The 14,725-nt window shown below is 41.4% G+C and overlaps 1 long non-coding RNA gene across 1 annotated transcript in view; it reads left to right on the forward strand.

The window, feature by feature from the left end:
- LOC114008133 (uncharacterized) overlaps positions 1-14,330 on the forward strand; it is a 50,612-nt gene extending 36,282 nt beyond the window's left edge. Inside the window, exon 3 of the long non-coding RNA XR_003549693.1 lies at positions 14,263-14,330. This is a non-coding gene — a long non-coding RNA (uncharacterized LOC114008133). The remainder of the gene's footprint in view (positions 1-14,262) is intronic.
- Positions 14,331-14,725: the final 395 nt, after the last annotated feature.

Raw genomic sequence — 14,725 nt, forward strand, 5'->3', positions numbered from 1 at the left:
TTTGCTCATCCTAGATGTGAGAGCTCCTAGATTTGTTCCCAAATTTTCTTGACATTTTTCTATTTTTCATGTATTTGTCTTTTTTTTTCTTTTCTTTTCTTTTTTTTTTCTTTTTGGAAAGGTTTTTGCTATAGGGTGCATGCGCTCGCCAGACAGACAGAGAGAGACAGAAAGCTAGAAATAACCCCCCAGGGGGGATGGCCATGCCACAATCCCTTCTCCTCCATTCTCCTCTTGGGATCTTGGGCACACACACACACACACGCGCCCAGTGTGAGTTTCAAGTCACCAGAGCCAGGCCTCAAACCGTGGTCGACTACATGGGAGTCCAGCGACATAGCCATTACGCTAACTGCTGGTCCCTGTATTTGTCTTCTTTTCTACCTTTCTCTCTAAAAGATTTTTTCAATTTTGTCTTTCTTTTTTTAATTGAATTTCAATTTCAGTCTGTAGGAAAAAGTTAACACAGCAGACCTAATGTTGCCATCTCTAAGAGGTTTGAGGAATGGCCCCCAAGAACTTGGCTGCTGCTATATTCCCTATATTACTAAGAGATAGATTTGTTTTGTATGCCTGGGACATGGAATTCTGTTATACCAGCCTGCCTAGATTGATTGGACAAACAATGTGATTTATTTCCTTCTGGTGATTACAACTGCGTATAAAGCAAGAGTGCTTGGATGACTAGCAATAAGAACCCTAGATTCTGAGTCTTAAGTAAGCTTCCCTGGGTGGAAACATCACACATTGTTTTGTGTGACAACCTCCATGCCATCCAGAGGAAAAACTGGAAGCCTGTGTTAGAGTCTTCCTTTGTGTTGGGTATCCTTTTGTTGTAATAAACAGTAGCCATGATTACAATGACCTCTGAGTCCCAAGTTCTTCTAGAGAGTCATTGAATGCATGAGTAGTCGGGAATGGTCCAGATTTTCAGCTACCATATCAATTGTTTTTATTCCTGTGACTTCTATTTTGTTTTCTATTTGCATCTCCTTTTTCAAAAAATAGCATTCCATTCTTGTTTACAAGATGCAGTATCTTCTATTGCCTAGTGGAGAATTTCCATTCCAAACTTTGTAAGTATTCCTCCATGTATTGTCTTTTCCCTCCTCTACTTGGTTTTGGTGTTTCTAAAGTTGGAGACATTCCTTCAGTATTTTATTTAATGATACTTATTTGTTTATTCATGGTTGATAACAGGGAATTAAAAAGCTGATGGGAGCTGTATTTGCATGGGTAGCTTGTGGAATGGTGGACTCAGTTGTTGGCAAGCTGGTTTTTCTTCATAGGGAAGCTCAATATGTATATACAAGCCTTTCACCTGAAAACAGTTCTCAAGGGAAGAATCCTTTAATTCTCTATTTGTGAAGTACATGCAAGGCTACTGCATATTTGTAATTTTTTCCCCAAATTTGGAGATATATGTATTGTCCTCTTGTTCTGAGGCCAGGATATTTTCAGGATGGAGTTGACCCACAGGTGTCTGCCTCCAAACACCTACACTCCAGCTCCTAACAGGCAGACTGCCCCCTGTCTCCTCTCGGAATGTCATTCTGCCCTAATCTGGCACGGCCTCTTTCCTCCCTCTTGTGGCCCCAGATACTGTCCACTTTCTACTCCATTTATAAACTATAAACCCATCTCTAGGTCTGCCTCCCACACACCTCTCTCAGGCAGGTTACGAAACAAAATTCTGTCTCTTTGCCTCCCCCATTCTCTGCTTTCCTCACATAAGCACCCCCCCCCTTTTTTTGAGAGGTTTTTGCTGTAGAGTGCATGCACTCGCCAGAAAGAGAAAGACAGACAGAAAGCGAGAAATCCCCCGCCCTCCCCCAGAGGGGATGGCCATGCTGCAATCCCTTCTCCTCCATTCTCCTCTGGAGATCTTGGGCACGCACGCACATGCGCCCAACGTGAGTTTAACCCACAGGGTCTGGTACTCGAACTGCAGTTGACTACATGGGAGTCCAGCGACATAGCCATTATGCCAACTGCTGGTCCTCAGCCCCAATTTTCATGAATATTTCTTCTGATCAAGACAGGAAAACAGAAGAATGGCAAAAATAAGAAATATGGGACCAGGATCCAGTTTTATGAAGTTCTCAAAATTATTCTCCCTGATTTTCAATTCCTAATTCTACTGCTGCCTCTTTCACTCCATACATAGTATACTCTATAAAGTAATTAGAATAATAACCTTTTTAATATTAATTTGCTAGAGGGCACATGTACTTGCTGGAAAAAGACAGAGATAAGGAAAATGAAACAGCACCCTCATGGGGGATGGTCATACCTCAATCCACAATTTCTTCTCCATTTCTTCTTTCAGGATTTGGAGCATGTACACACACCAGTTCAGTGCATTTTTCAAGCTGCCAGGTCCAGGACTCCAGCCACATGGTCATCCACATAAGGTCCACTTTAACCACAAGACCACTAGCTGGTCGCCCTTTTTTCTTATTGCATAAGTAACATAAGTCATAGTAGAAAATTACAAATAACACTCCCTATTTTTCACCCCCCCACACACACGCACTCAAATGGAAATTCCTCTCTCCTCACCATTGTTAATATTTTGGTGTATTTCTTTCCAGCCTTTCCTCTATTCAAAAATAATGTCTTATCACATATATAAATCATATTTTGGAAAACTGAGATTGTATTGTACATACATTTTTATAACTGTTCTTTTCTTTTAATAATGGGTACCTGCCTAGATAGTAAATGGAATTCACAAGTTCATATTTTTTTAGAGAGAGATTTTTGCTATAGGGCACGTGTGCTCAATGGAGAGAGACAGAAGGACAGAAAGTGAGAAATCACCCCCAGGAAGGATGGCCACACCACAATCTCTTCTCCCCCACTCTCCTCTCAGGATCTAGGGCACGTACACACACACGCCTAGGGTGAGTTTTAAGCCACCAGGTCTGGGACTCAAACCATGGTCAACTATGTGGGAGTCCAGCAATGTAACCATTGTGCCATCTGCTGGTCCTCCCAAGTCCATTTTAATGATTGTTAACTACATGCACTTAACACAGTTAATTTAATTAATATCATGTTGATAGATATTTAGCATGTTTTCCATTGTATGCTCTTATTGTAGAGTTAGCATACCTCCATAAATATCTTTGTACTGTTGTCCAGTGTCAATCTAAGCATGGACATCTAAGGAAGCCTAGGAAAAGATGCATTAATTTATACCCCATCAGCAGTGGTCTCCTTTGCCCCACCATTGCTATTATAGCATTGCATTTTAGCATGCTTTTACATTTTTAATCAACTGATAGGCAAAAACAAAAATGCAAAAATTATGTCTTATTTGTACTTCCTTGAAATTGAGTATATTCCCACATGGTTACTGGTCACTTATTTTTCTTTCGTGACCTGCTTGTTCTTGCCCATTTTTCTATTAGGATAGTCAGCTTATTTTATTTCTTTGTAACAATTCTTTATTCTAAATATTAACTTTATTCTAAATACATTAACTTTCTATCTTGCACATATATTGTGCCTTTTCTCAGTTTATCATTTATCTTTTTATACAGTTATGGTACTTTAGGACATTTAGAGGCTATAGATTTTTTTAAGAGAGATTTTTGTTATAGGGTATGTGCACTCTCTGGAGAGACAGAGAGAGACAGAGAGACAGAAAGTGAGAAATCACACCCCAGGGGGGATGGCCACCCCACAGTCCCTTCTCCTCCATGCTCCTCTCAGGATTTTGGGCACTCACACACACTTGCAAGGTGTGAGTTTCAAGCCACAAGATCTGGAACTCCAACCACAGTCAACTATGTGGGAGTCCAGCGACTTAACCATTACACCATCTGCTGGTCTCAAAGCTATAGATTTTTTGTGGTCCAATCTGGTCATGTTTCCCTTTTACGGTTTCTGCCTATGGCAACATTCTTTTATAAAAAAGACCTTTTCTCCCTCCCACCCCTGCTAAAATATTTACCAATATTTCCTCCTAGTACTTTTATCCTTTTGTTTGCTTATGTTTAAATCTTTAATCCATCTGAATTTATTCTGATATATGGTGTGTGTATTAGTCAGGGTTCTCTAGAGAAACAGAACAAATAGTGTATGTGTGTAGAGAGGCAGAGGAGAGAAAGAGAGAGGTTTATTTTAAGGAATTGGCTCCCACAGCTATGGGGCCTGACCAGTCCAAAATCAGCAGAGCAGCTCAGCAGATGGGAGACCTAAGGAAGAACTGATGCTCTAGCTTGAGTCTGAAGGCAGTCTAGAGGGGAAATTCCCCTTTTCTCGGGGGACTTCTGTCTTTTTCTCTTTTTCTTCTCTTTCCTTTCTTCTTTCTTTCTTTCTTTCTCTTTCTTTTCTCTCTCTCTTTTTTTTTAAAGCTGTCAGTTGATTGGATTAAGTCCACCTACATTATGGAAGATAATCCGCTTCACTTAGTCTACTGACATAAATGTTAATCTTTTTCATTTATTTATTTATTTATTTTGGAGAGGTTTTTGCTATAGGGCGTGTGCGCTCACCAGAAAGAGAGAGACAGAGAGACAGAAAGTGAGAAATCACCTCCTGGGGAGGATGGCCACGCCACAATCCCTTCTCCTCCATTCTCCTCTCGGGATCTTGGGCACGCATGCACACACACCCAGCGTGAGTTTAAGCCACCAGGTCTGGGACTTGAATCGCGGTCAACTACATGGGAGTCCAGCTACATAGCCATTATGCCAACTGCTGGTCCCCCATAAACGTTAATATTATCTAAAAAATTCAGATGTTTTTCAAATTATTGTGGGGTTACATCCCAATAAACCTGTCATTAAGTAGAAAATACCATTAAGTCAAAATACATTTAAAATACCTCACTTACTGAATATCATACCTTAGTCTAGCCTCTAAGAAACATTCACAGAACAGTTGCATTTTATCCATTAATCTTTCTAATATTTTCTTTTGCCCTATGACTGGGCAAAATAACCTAACACAAAGCATATAAGTAAGTGTTTACTATCTCATGCAATTTATAGAATACTGTACTAACAGTGAAAAACAGAAGAATAGCTGTTCGGATACTCAAAATACAGTTTCTACTGCCTGGGTATTGCTTTCAAACCATTGTATAGGAAAAAAAAAAAAAGTGAAGCCATCATAAGTCGAGTACCATCTGTGCCTTCAGAGAGACAGCTCAACTGGTGTTTGACCGATAACTGGGTACCATGGCCCAGCGAAGTTGACACGTATTATAAAATAGCCATCACAATGTGAGTCAGTAATTTCCCTTCATCGTTTTTTCTACACCCTCTGAAATTTGGAATCCATTTTCACTTTCAAAGTCTTGATTCCTTGATTCTTTTCTGATATTCTGAGAGGACTAAAAGCAGGTATTCCACAGTTTCCTTCTTTCTCTTTACCCAGCCTTCCTTTCTCTAGATTCTGTAGATGTCTTTTCAGGCCCTAAGACCTCAAGTGACAAATAGAGGACAGTGGGTGATATCTAGTGTCATCTTGTCTCCAAAAGTTGGAAGCTTGAACCATAGCAGAAAAAAGGCATGACCCATCTTGATCCTTAGGGGCATCTTTGCCTGTTACAGCTTCCCCCTTAGACACCCTGAAGAGCCAGACATAAGTATATGAAGTTTCTACTTCTCTTCACACTCTAGCAAGTCCTCAAGCCCTTATTTGTCAACTACAAAGCAGGATCCAAGAGCTCTAGAGTCTTAGGCAGAGCACTATGAGGACAGGAAGCCCACAGTGAAACGTTCTGCCTAACTACATGACACTATTATCGTTATTATTGTTGTTAAGCATTCATCATTAAATACTTTGAGCACTTCAGATGAAAATTTCACAAGCAGGCCAGAGTATCATATAATAAAGATTATAAGCTTCCTAGTGTTTCATACTTGCCTTGTGATCAAAACAAAAAGCTCCTTTATGTATGTTATTAATAAATTCAGATGCCCCTGTAAATGTGATTAATTAGGTCTCAGTTACCTTCAGATCCATGATCACACTGAAGTTTCACACCTCAAACTATTTGCTACAAAAATCATGCTCTTGTCCCTCTAATTTGGCAGGATCTGTATGTGAGGTTGGTCCTAGTCCTGAGTGTGAAGGGTCACCAGAGGGCCATCATCCCTTGCATTTAGAAGGGTAATGTGTGCCAGCTCCCATTATGTGGCCACCAGAATAGACTCAGGAGCATTGGTAACAGGCCAGGCTGCCAGTCTTCCAGGCAATTCAGCCAACCTGCAACAAACCCTGCCTGCTCTAGCTATTGAGAGCTGAATCATTGGCACGGACATAAATGCCTGCTGACTTGCATTTGGTGCCCCCATTTGAATGTTAATTCTTTCATTAGACCACAGAGTGTCCTTTTTAAAGGCCCAGATCCTCCCATGATAATTAGACTCTTCCTACAGCACCAGCAAGGCTGAACTCTATCTTGCATCCCAGTCTGGTTGCATTTAAACAAGGTGGTACTTACTTTCTGGGACAACTAAAAGAAAAACAGATAAGAGTGAATCGCAGTCTCAATTCTCTTTCCAAGAAGTACACACAACAGCTCTAAAAATTTCTCCTGCTGGTGAGGTAGCATTGGATGTGCCTTCTTGGAGGCTATAGAAGGGAAGCACTGAAAAATTGGACTTCTGGTGTGTGTTTCCCGGTGAATCAATGTGCAGACAGCCCCAGGAAGGCTCTGTAAGGTTATAGCAGTGTGGCTTATATGTGCCATGAGAAATATCTGCTGCTGTTTCAATGCATTTATAAGCCCAATTGAGACAGCAGGTGACTGTAGGGGAAAAGACTCCCATTCAGAGTAATAAAAAAATTATTTCAGAAGCTGGATCAGGCTATATGGAAATGTAATTGTGATTCTCAGCAGGATGAGATTCCATAACAAAGATGTAGAATAATGGATTTTTATACAAAGCATTAATTCATTCATTTTATATTCATTTATTCATTTATTGAGTGCCTCTGTTAAGTTCCTGGTTTTGGGTTGGATCCAGTCTCTGTCTTCAATGAACTGAAAGCATTTGTATGGGAAAGATAGTGGGAGAGAGAGCAGAGGGCAGGAAAGATATATAAGTAAATATATTATTAATACGGTGTAATAATTACGAAAACAGCAGTAGGTAGAAGTACCAAAATTCAGATGGGGAAGAATGTATTAGGAATGGTGTATGGAAAGGGTAAGAAAGGAAAGGTTTGACTAAGGACAGGAAGCTTTAGCTGTGAGTTTATCAGATCAAAAAGTAGAAAGAAAAGGGGGGAATAAAGGACATCTCAGTCAGAAACAAGAATATAACAAAGGAGGAATACAACAACATGTGAATGTGCAATACATTAAATCTGTAGCGCTAATTAAACATTGGGAGTATGGAGAACAGGACAGCAAAAATAAGACTAAAGAGGTAGTCAGAGGCCAGATCTCCAAGGGCTGAAAATACCATGAACTATATCTCTGACAAAATGTGCCCAATAAGCTCTCCTTTGGAACTTGGATTCACCTATTACAAACTATAACTGTTTACATTGATTCCTTCATTAAGGTCCATGCACCAAGGAGCCCCCCAAAGAGTAAAGGGTATGGCACATCCATTGTTTGACCTGGTTAAAATGCTAATAAAGTGTGGACAGACACAGACCTAGGTTCAGTACCCTACAGCAACCACTAGGAACCTGCTTTCATGTCACTATCCATTCATTAATTGGTATCTACTGGATATAATTATTAAGCCACTGTGTAGTACTTGTATCCAGCCTATCTTTCCACATTTTGCCTTTAACAATGTCACAAGAGATATGTCTTACTGTCATCTGGATGGTCTGTGCTCACTCCACATATCTACTCAGCCAGCCTAATGGCCTTAATCAAAAAAGGAAATTAGATTACTCTAGCATGACCTGTTTTACTGAAATGCTACTGGCTTAGACAGATTGCTGCTTAATTTGTAAGCACTCATAAGCTATTAGTAGAATAATCTTTTATGGAATTTTGCCTAGGAACTGGTGCCAAGCTCATGAATCCATAGTTGGGGGTGGGGAGGAATTAATTGTATTTCCTGGAAAATCAAGGCATTTTTCCCTTCCTTATTCCTCTACTATGATTCTTATTTTCTAAGAATTCCTCAGATTATCAGATGTTTCTGTGATCTCACCAGTAAATATTCCAACAGTTGTAGAACGCTTTGTTTAGGTCAAGAGACAAACATCTCTTATTTCATTTCTCCCCTCTCAGGGTCTTTACTCTCTTCTGTTAGTTTGTCTCAGTCCTCTAGTGAGAATATCCTTGACTTTGACAGAGAAGAAACAGCAAAATTGGAGTTATCTATTAATCTTTCTAATATTTTCTTTTGTCTTTCTCTTGAACAGTTGTTATGTGTTCTTGGTGAAGGTACGTTTTTTTCAAATGTGGATTTGCTCAGAGCATTAACTCCCATATTTCATACATTTTGTTTCAGTATTTACCATTCCTCAACCTCCAAAGTGCACAGGACAAGTGCTTTCAAAAAGACAACTGATGATCTCTGAAACCACACATTTGAACTCTGTCTGAGTCACATAGGGGATTTAGTGCTTCGAGAATTCTCTCAGAGGTAATACATCATGAGGAAATCTACAGGGGCAAGAGTCTTGCAATTCATCCTTGACAGGAGAGAGCCCTTAAACTCATCCACTTCTGTACAAGTCCACTTCAATACGTCTCTTTTGCATTACTCAAGTAAAGATAGATTTAGGATTAAGGATACAAATTATTTCTGTGGAACTTAGTCTCTTAATTTGGAAACTGAAGAATTCTGGTGAGATAATTTCTCAGGATTTTTCCAACTGGGAAATTCTACATCCCCAGAAAACTAGAAGGGAAGAAGGATAATTAAAATTCATGGAGGGCCTATGACAGAGTAGGCATTTTGTTATTAGAATCATAACATGTGTGACTTCATTTAATGTAGACAAAAATCTTATGAATTGACACCATTTGGCAGATAAGGAAGATGTTTATGAATAGTACATACTTTTTCCAGAGTCACAGAACTATCGATCATGAGTAATGGGGACCAGCAGGTGGCGAGGTGGTTAAGGGTGCTGGATTCCCACATGGCCAGCCATGGTTCAAGTCCTGGACCTGGCGGCTTGCTTTCTCACTTTCTCTCTCTCTCTCTTGCTCTCACTCTCACTCTGTCCATCTCTGGTCAAATTAAAAATAAAGAAATAAATAAAGTTAAATAAAATAATTCTTTAATTTTTTTTTAAATCACGAGTAAGGAGCAGGATAGGAATTCAAATACTAATCCATCTATGTCATTGATTCTCAACTGGCAGTGATTTCATCTCCCAGTGGACATGTGGCAATGTCTAGAGACATTTTTGATTGTCATACCTGGGAGATTGCAACTGGCATCTAGTGGGTAGAGGTCAGGGATGCTTCTAAACATTCTGGAATTCACAGAACAGCCACCTACGGCAAGGAATCATATGGTTCAAAGTGTCAATACTGCTGAGGTTGAGAGCTCTGAGACTAAGTAGTGGACCCAAGAGATATGCAGGTGATCCAAGACAGTTGTCGAATTCAGAAAATTTAATTAATTACTGCTACACACAAAGTTTTCTATCAAAGGAACTGTAGTCTCAGCTATTCAGCAGGCTGAGGCCGGAGGGGAAATAATTGAACATTAAGTATGGAAAATAACTTTTTAACGGGTCAGATTTGGAGTCAGACTGCTAGGGTTTTAAGCGGCTACTCCAATTCTTAATGACTGTGTTATCTTGAGATATTTCTACTTTCATTTCCTTATTGGTAAAATTGGGGTAATTTGTATAAGAAGTAAAGGAAGTATCTATATAAAGCACTTAGGAGAGTGCCTGGCACAAAGTCAAAGCTCACTATATATTTGTAATAATTACTGTGCTGCCTCTTCTATACCTTTAACTTTGAGATAACTACTTGCCTACTTAAAATGGAAACTACTGAGGAGGAGTGGTCTATCAGTCAGAGAGTTTTATTATAAACAAAAGCACTTAACCTAGTTTAAGTATGAAAGAGATTTATTAAGTGCTCTTAGAAGACTCATAGAATGCCCAGGAGGTTATATCTTCAAGAATAACCCCCAAAATCACACCACAGAGCTGCCCCATGGGAAGAGCATGTTGCATGGCTGGCAGAAGCAATAGGTCACTTCATGCCTATTGGTTCTAGAGATCAACTTTAACATCACTGCCTCAACACCTCCAAGAGCTGCATGCACCTGTAACCACCATGGCCAGAGTGCATTTTATGATGCCCTTTTTTGTGTCACTGTCTTCCAAAAATTTTTCTAGTATTTCTGTTAATGAAGTTGGTTTTTCTATGTCTGGATCCTCACTGCAAGAGAAGCTGAGAATGCAAGGTTTTGGCCTTTTCCTCAGGTTGGCATGGGCTTAATGGGTAGAAAATTCTCTAGGCTGAGTTACCTATGTAAAATAAGGATGGACTTTTTTTTCTTTTTCTTTTTTTTTTAGACTATAGCAAGGTGAGGAGCTTATTGAAGGAGAGGGAAGGAAAAACAGAGTTCCCAAAAAGAAGAGAGGGAAGTGGGTTGGCAATGAAAATCTGAGGCGAGGGGTTTGTTCTATGTCAGGAAGGTTACACACAGGCGTGTGGGTAGGCAACCTTCCAGAAAAGGACAACTGCACTGGTCATGAGATTAGGTATTACTTTTATCCTGTGGGTTAGTAATGAATATTTAGCAGAAGAAGGCCTGTTGTAGTATCTGGCCTGTTTGGTTTCCCAGGCTTTTCCTGCACTTGCATATTTCTCTCAGGTGAGAATTTAATTATCTAATTACACCAGCCAAAGGTGGTCTTTGAATGAATTAGCACCCATATTTGGATGCACTTCTCAGATGTTGACTTAGTGTGTGTTCATTTTCTCTATTTACCTACTCACTGGGTCTAATCCCTCTCTCAATCCTCCCTCTGAAGAAGTACCCCTAACAGCTGTTTGGGAAAAGTGTTGAAGATCGCTTTGGCTGTTTCCTGCTGAAAAAAAACAATGATGATGGTGAAACAGCAGTTAGTTTTCCACAGAGGTCTATTTAGGGGCTATGGTAGATTTGTGAATTGGTAGTAGTGGGGTCTGACTAAACCAGCACTTGATGAGAAACTGCATCTAGATGACAAGAGACAAATTTTGCCAATAAATTTAAAAGACAAGGGCCAAAAATGCAAAATAAAATTAATTTGATCATTATAGTGATTCTGGTAGGAGATATAATTTGCAAATGATAGCCCCACTGTTTACTCAATTAACCAAGCAAGAAATTCATTGCCAACTGATATTCTCTTCTCTTAACTTCCGTGTTAAGTCCTACTAATGTTACTCTGAACTCTATCTAGTATTTGATCCCTCTCCAAACCCTCTGTCCTGCCATAGGCCCTTATCAGTTCTCACCTGGACTGCTGAAACAGTCACCTAACTGGTCTCTCTAGTTTGATTCCTCACATTGCTCCAAGAATGATGTTTATAAAGCACAAGTCTGATCATGTCACTCTGCTATTAAGAGGCTTGATGGTTCCCAACGCTCATAGGACAGTATGCAAAGCCCTTCATTACCTGACCCTGCCTACCTTTGTGGTTTCATCTCTTGCCACATCCCACACACACCTGAGTGTAGAGGGCACACATCCCAGTCATAAGAAAATTATTGTGATAATCTGTGTTCACACGGCTTTCCTTATGTTCTCTTTGCCTGCCATGCCTGCCCTGTCTCTCGCTGGCAAAATCCTCTTCTCACCAATAGCCTCTCACTGACTGCCATCCCCTCTGGGAAGCTTACCAAATCTCTCCTTCCTCTACACTTAGGTCTCCTGTAATGCCCATGTATGCTTCTGGCTTGATTCTATGGCTATTCTCTCTCTCTAGACTATAAGCATCTCAGGCACATGGGTCTGACTGCAGCATTCACTAAGCCCTTAATGTCTAGGGGAGTGGATGAAGGGTAGAGATAACCAAACAAGTAGCAGCTTGGATTCAATCTGACCTCCCTTCATAAACTATTCTTGTTTTAAAATAGCACCTGTTGAAACTCAACTCCTTAAACTACTTCTTTTATACAACACAAAATCCATTACCTTAACATTTTAGGAAAACTAGTGTGTCAACCAATATTTCAAAGACTTCATTGTGTCAGCAGCTGGATATGCTTTTAATACTAGAAAGCAACTGACCTGAGAAGTCCTGCCCACAAAGTGGGCTTTGAGTTCTGACGGTAAAACCATCACTGAAAGTGCTCACCAGAGAGAGACAGAGTGAGAGAGAGAGGGAAAGTGAGAAAACAAGCCATCACATCCAGGACTCAACCAGATATGAGCCATGTGGGAATCCAATGCCTTAACCACCATGCCACCTTGCTAGCCCCCAGCTAAAGAGTTTTAATTGCATTCAGAAAGCAATGTGGAGCTAGTGAAGGATTTTGAAAGGTAGCACTGTGGGATTCTTACTTTCTTTCCTTCTCTTTCTTTTTTTTTTTTTCGGAGAGGTTTTCGCTATAGGGTGCGTGCGCTCGCCAGACAGACAGAGAGAGACAGAGAGACAGAAAGCGAGAAATCCCCCCCCAGAGGGGATGGCCACGCCGCAATCCCTTCTCCTCCATTCTCCTCTCGGGATCTTGGGCACGCATGCACACGCGCCCGGCGTGGGTTTTAAGCCACAGGGTCCGGGACGCGAACCGCGGTCAACTACGTGGGAGTCCAGTGACATAGCCATTACGCTAACTGCTGGTTCCCTTTTTTTCTTTCTTTTTCTTTCTTCCTGAAACTCACTGTAAGAATTACCGTGAGGATGGATGAGTTGAAAGAGCAGAAAGATCTTGGAGGCACAGTGCCCTGAATTAGGGGAGGGAGATATGCATCCAGATTGCTGGCCCTAGAGAAGAAGAGAGGGGGCAATGTAGAGGGAAGACTGGACATTACTTGTGATTGATGGAGGCAGGAGTGAGCCTAAAAAATACAAGATTCACAGTAAGGATCTGAGGATCGGGATCATAGCAGTTTTCCAGCTGAGTGACTGGTGGATGGTGTGGCCATCTCCTGGGAGGTGGGACACAGGAAGATCCATGAAAAGGTTTTGAGGCAGCTAAAGGATGGATTCCTTCTAGTCCTCCTATGCTGACCATGGTGAGTTGATGGGCTCCCAATCTGCAGGACATTTGTTCCTCCCCAATTCTTGTCTGCTGCAGGAAAGACACTCTCACTCCAGCTCTGCAACAGCAACGGCTACTTGGTTTCTTTGAGCACTTCTTTTCCTGGATGATGGCTGGTGCTTGTGACTTCCCCACAGAGAGGGGAGACTGGAGCAGCTGGGACCATAGCCAGACCCAGAGACAGTCAGGTGAAGAGAAGAAGGCACAGAAGGCACTGAGGAACTCTGAGTCACTTAATGGCTGTGTGACCTCAGACAATTCAGTTACACTCTCTGAGTCTTATATGCTCTACCTACAACTTGGTGATGGGGGAGAATACTTACTTCAGACATATGTTTTAAGGATTTCACATAATACATGTGCAAATGATTCTGTAAAGTATTAAATATTGTAAGGAGAGTGAAGGGAACAGATATTTGCACATTCCCCACCTACCCCCAAACTCCTCTCAGGGAGCCTAGGGTAGGGGTGGGTCATGGAGATGGTATTTCAAGAAGTTTCAGTCTATCTTGACCTCAGAGTCCCTTTATCATAAGAATAACCCTGGGAGGAGGAGCACAGTAATGTCAAGGTTAATGATTCACAACATGCAATGTTGGACTCATTTTAACTGGATGAATTTTATGTTGGAGGAGACTATGTGATCTCCATAAAAAAATAATTTTTATACAGACATCTGTCTTAAGATTAACCAGAAGAAAAGAGAGTTTGGTCATCACTGACAGAAACCAAATAAAGCCTAGTTTTCACCTTCTCCCATTCTGTGTAGGGGAAATACTGTCTTCCCTTTATGGACAAAGAGGCCCAGAAGAAGGATACATGAAGTGAGCACTGTCTCCTTCAGATAGTCTGTGAGAGCGAGGAGTCCAGGCCATATCCACCTGGGTATGAAGCCTAAGTCCTCCTACCATTCCAGCCTTGGGACCTCGGTCCCTTTTCAATTTGGGTGGCCTAAGGTTCTCTTCCTCATGACTCTCTCCCTAACCCCAAACAGACAAACACACTGCCATTACCACCACATATAGCAGCCAAGTTCAACCTAGTAACCAAATGTTCTGGAAACATGACAATACTGAACACCTTCCCTGTCTCTGCCCAGGACTAGCTCAGGTGAGAGGACCCCTGAGCTCCCCCTGCAGGAGGACCTCTCTACAAAGACCAGACAGCCTTCCTATCCTGGTAAGTGAGTACATAGGAAGAAGGAATATTCTCAGGAATTCCTGGAGAGCCTGTGGGAGGAGTATGTTGGAAACCATAGTGGGTAAGTGAGTGAAAAGAGGTTCTATGATGCCCTGATTATCTCCACTTCATTAGGGGCCTTGAGCCCCCCATCTCACTGCCTGGCTGCCTGCTCTCCTATGGGCTGGTCAGGACTCCATAGCTAGAAACAGCGAGTGTGACTAGAGGAAGGCTGGGTGGTGACCGCTAGTAACCCGGCTGCACATGATGGTGGCCAGCTGCCAGATGGCTCCCTCCCAAAGCCTCCCAGCTGGCAGCAGCTCTGAAGTCAGACAAGCAGTGGCTCCTGGGCTATCCCAAGAGGATGGTAAGTCCAAGGCCTA

This window comes from Tupaia chinensis, unplaced genomic scaffold, assembly GCF_000334495.1.
Source record: "Tupaia chinensis unplaced genomic scaffold, TupChi_1.0 Scaffold000291_1, whole genome shotgun sequence".
In the NCBI taxonomy this organism is placed as follows: Eukaryota; Metazoa; Chordata; class Mammalia; order Scandentia; family Tupaiidae; genus Tupaia; species Tupaia belangeri.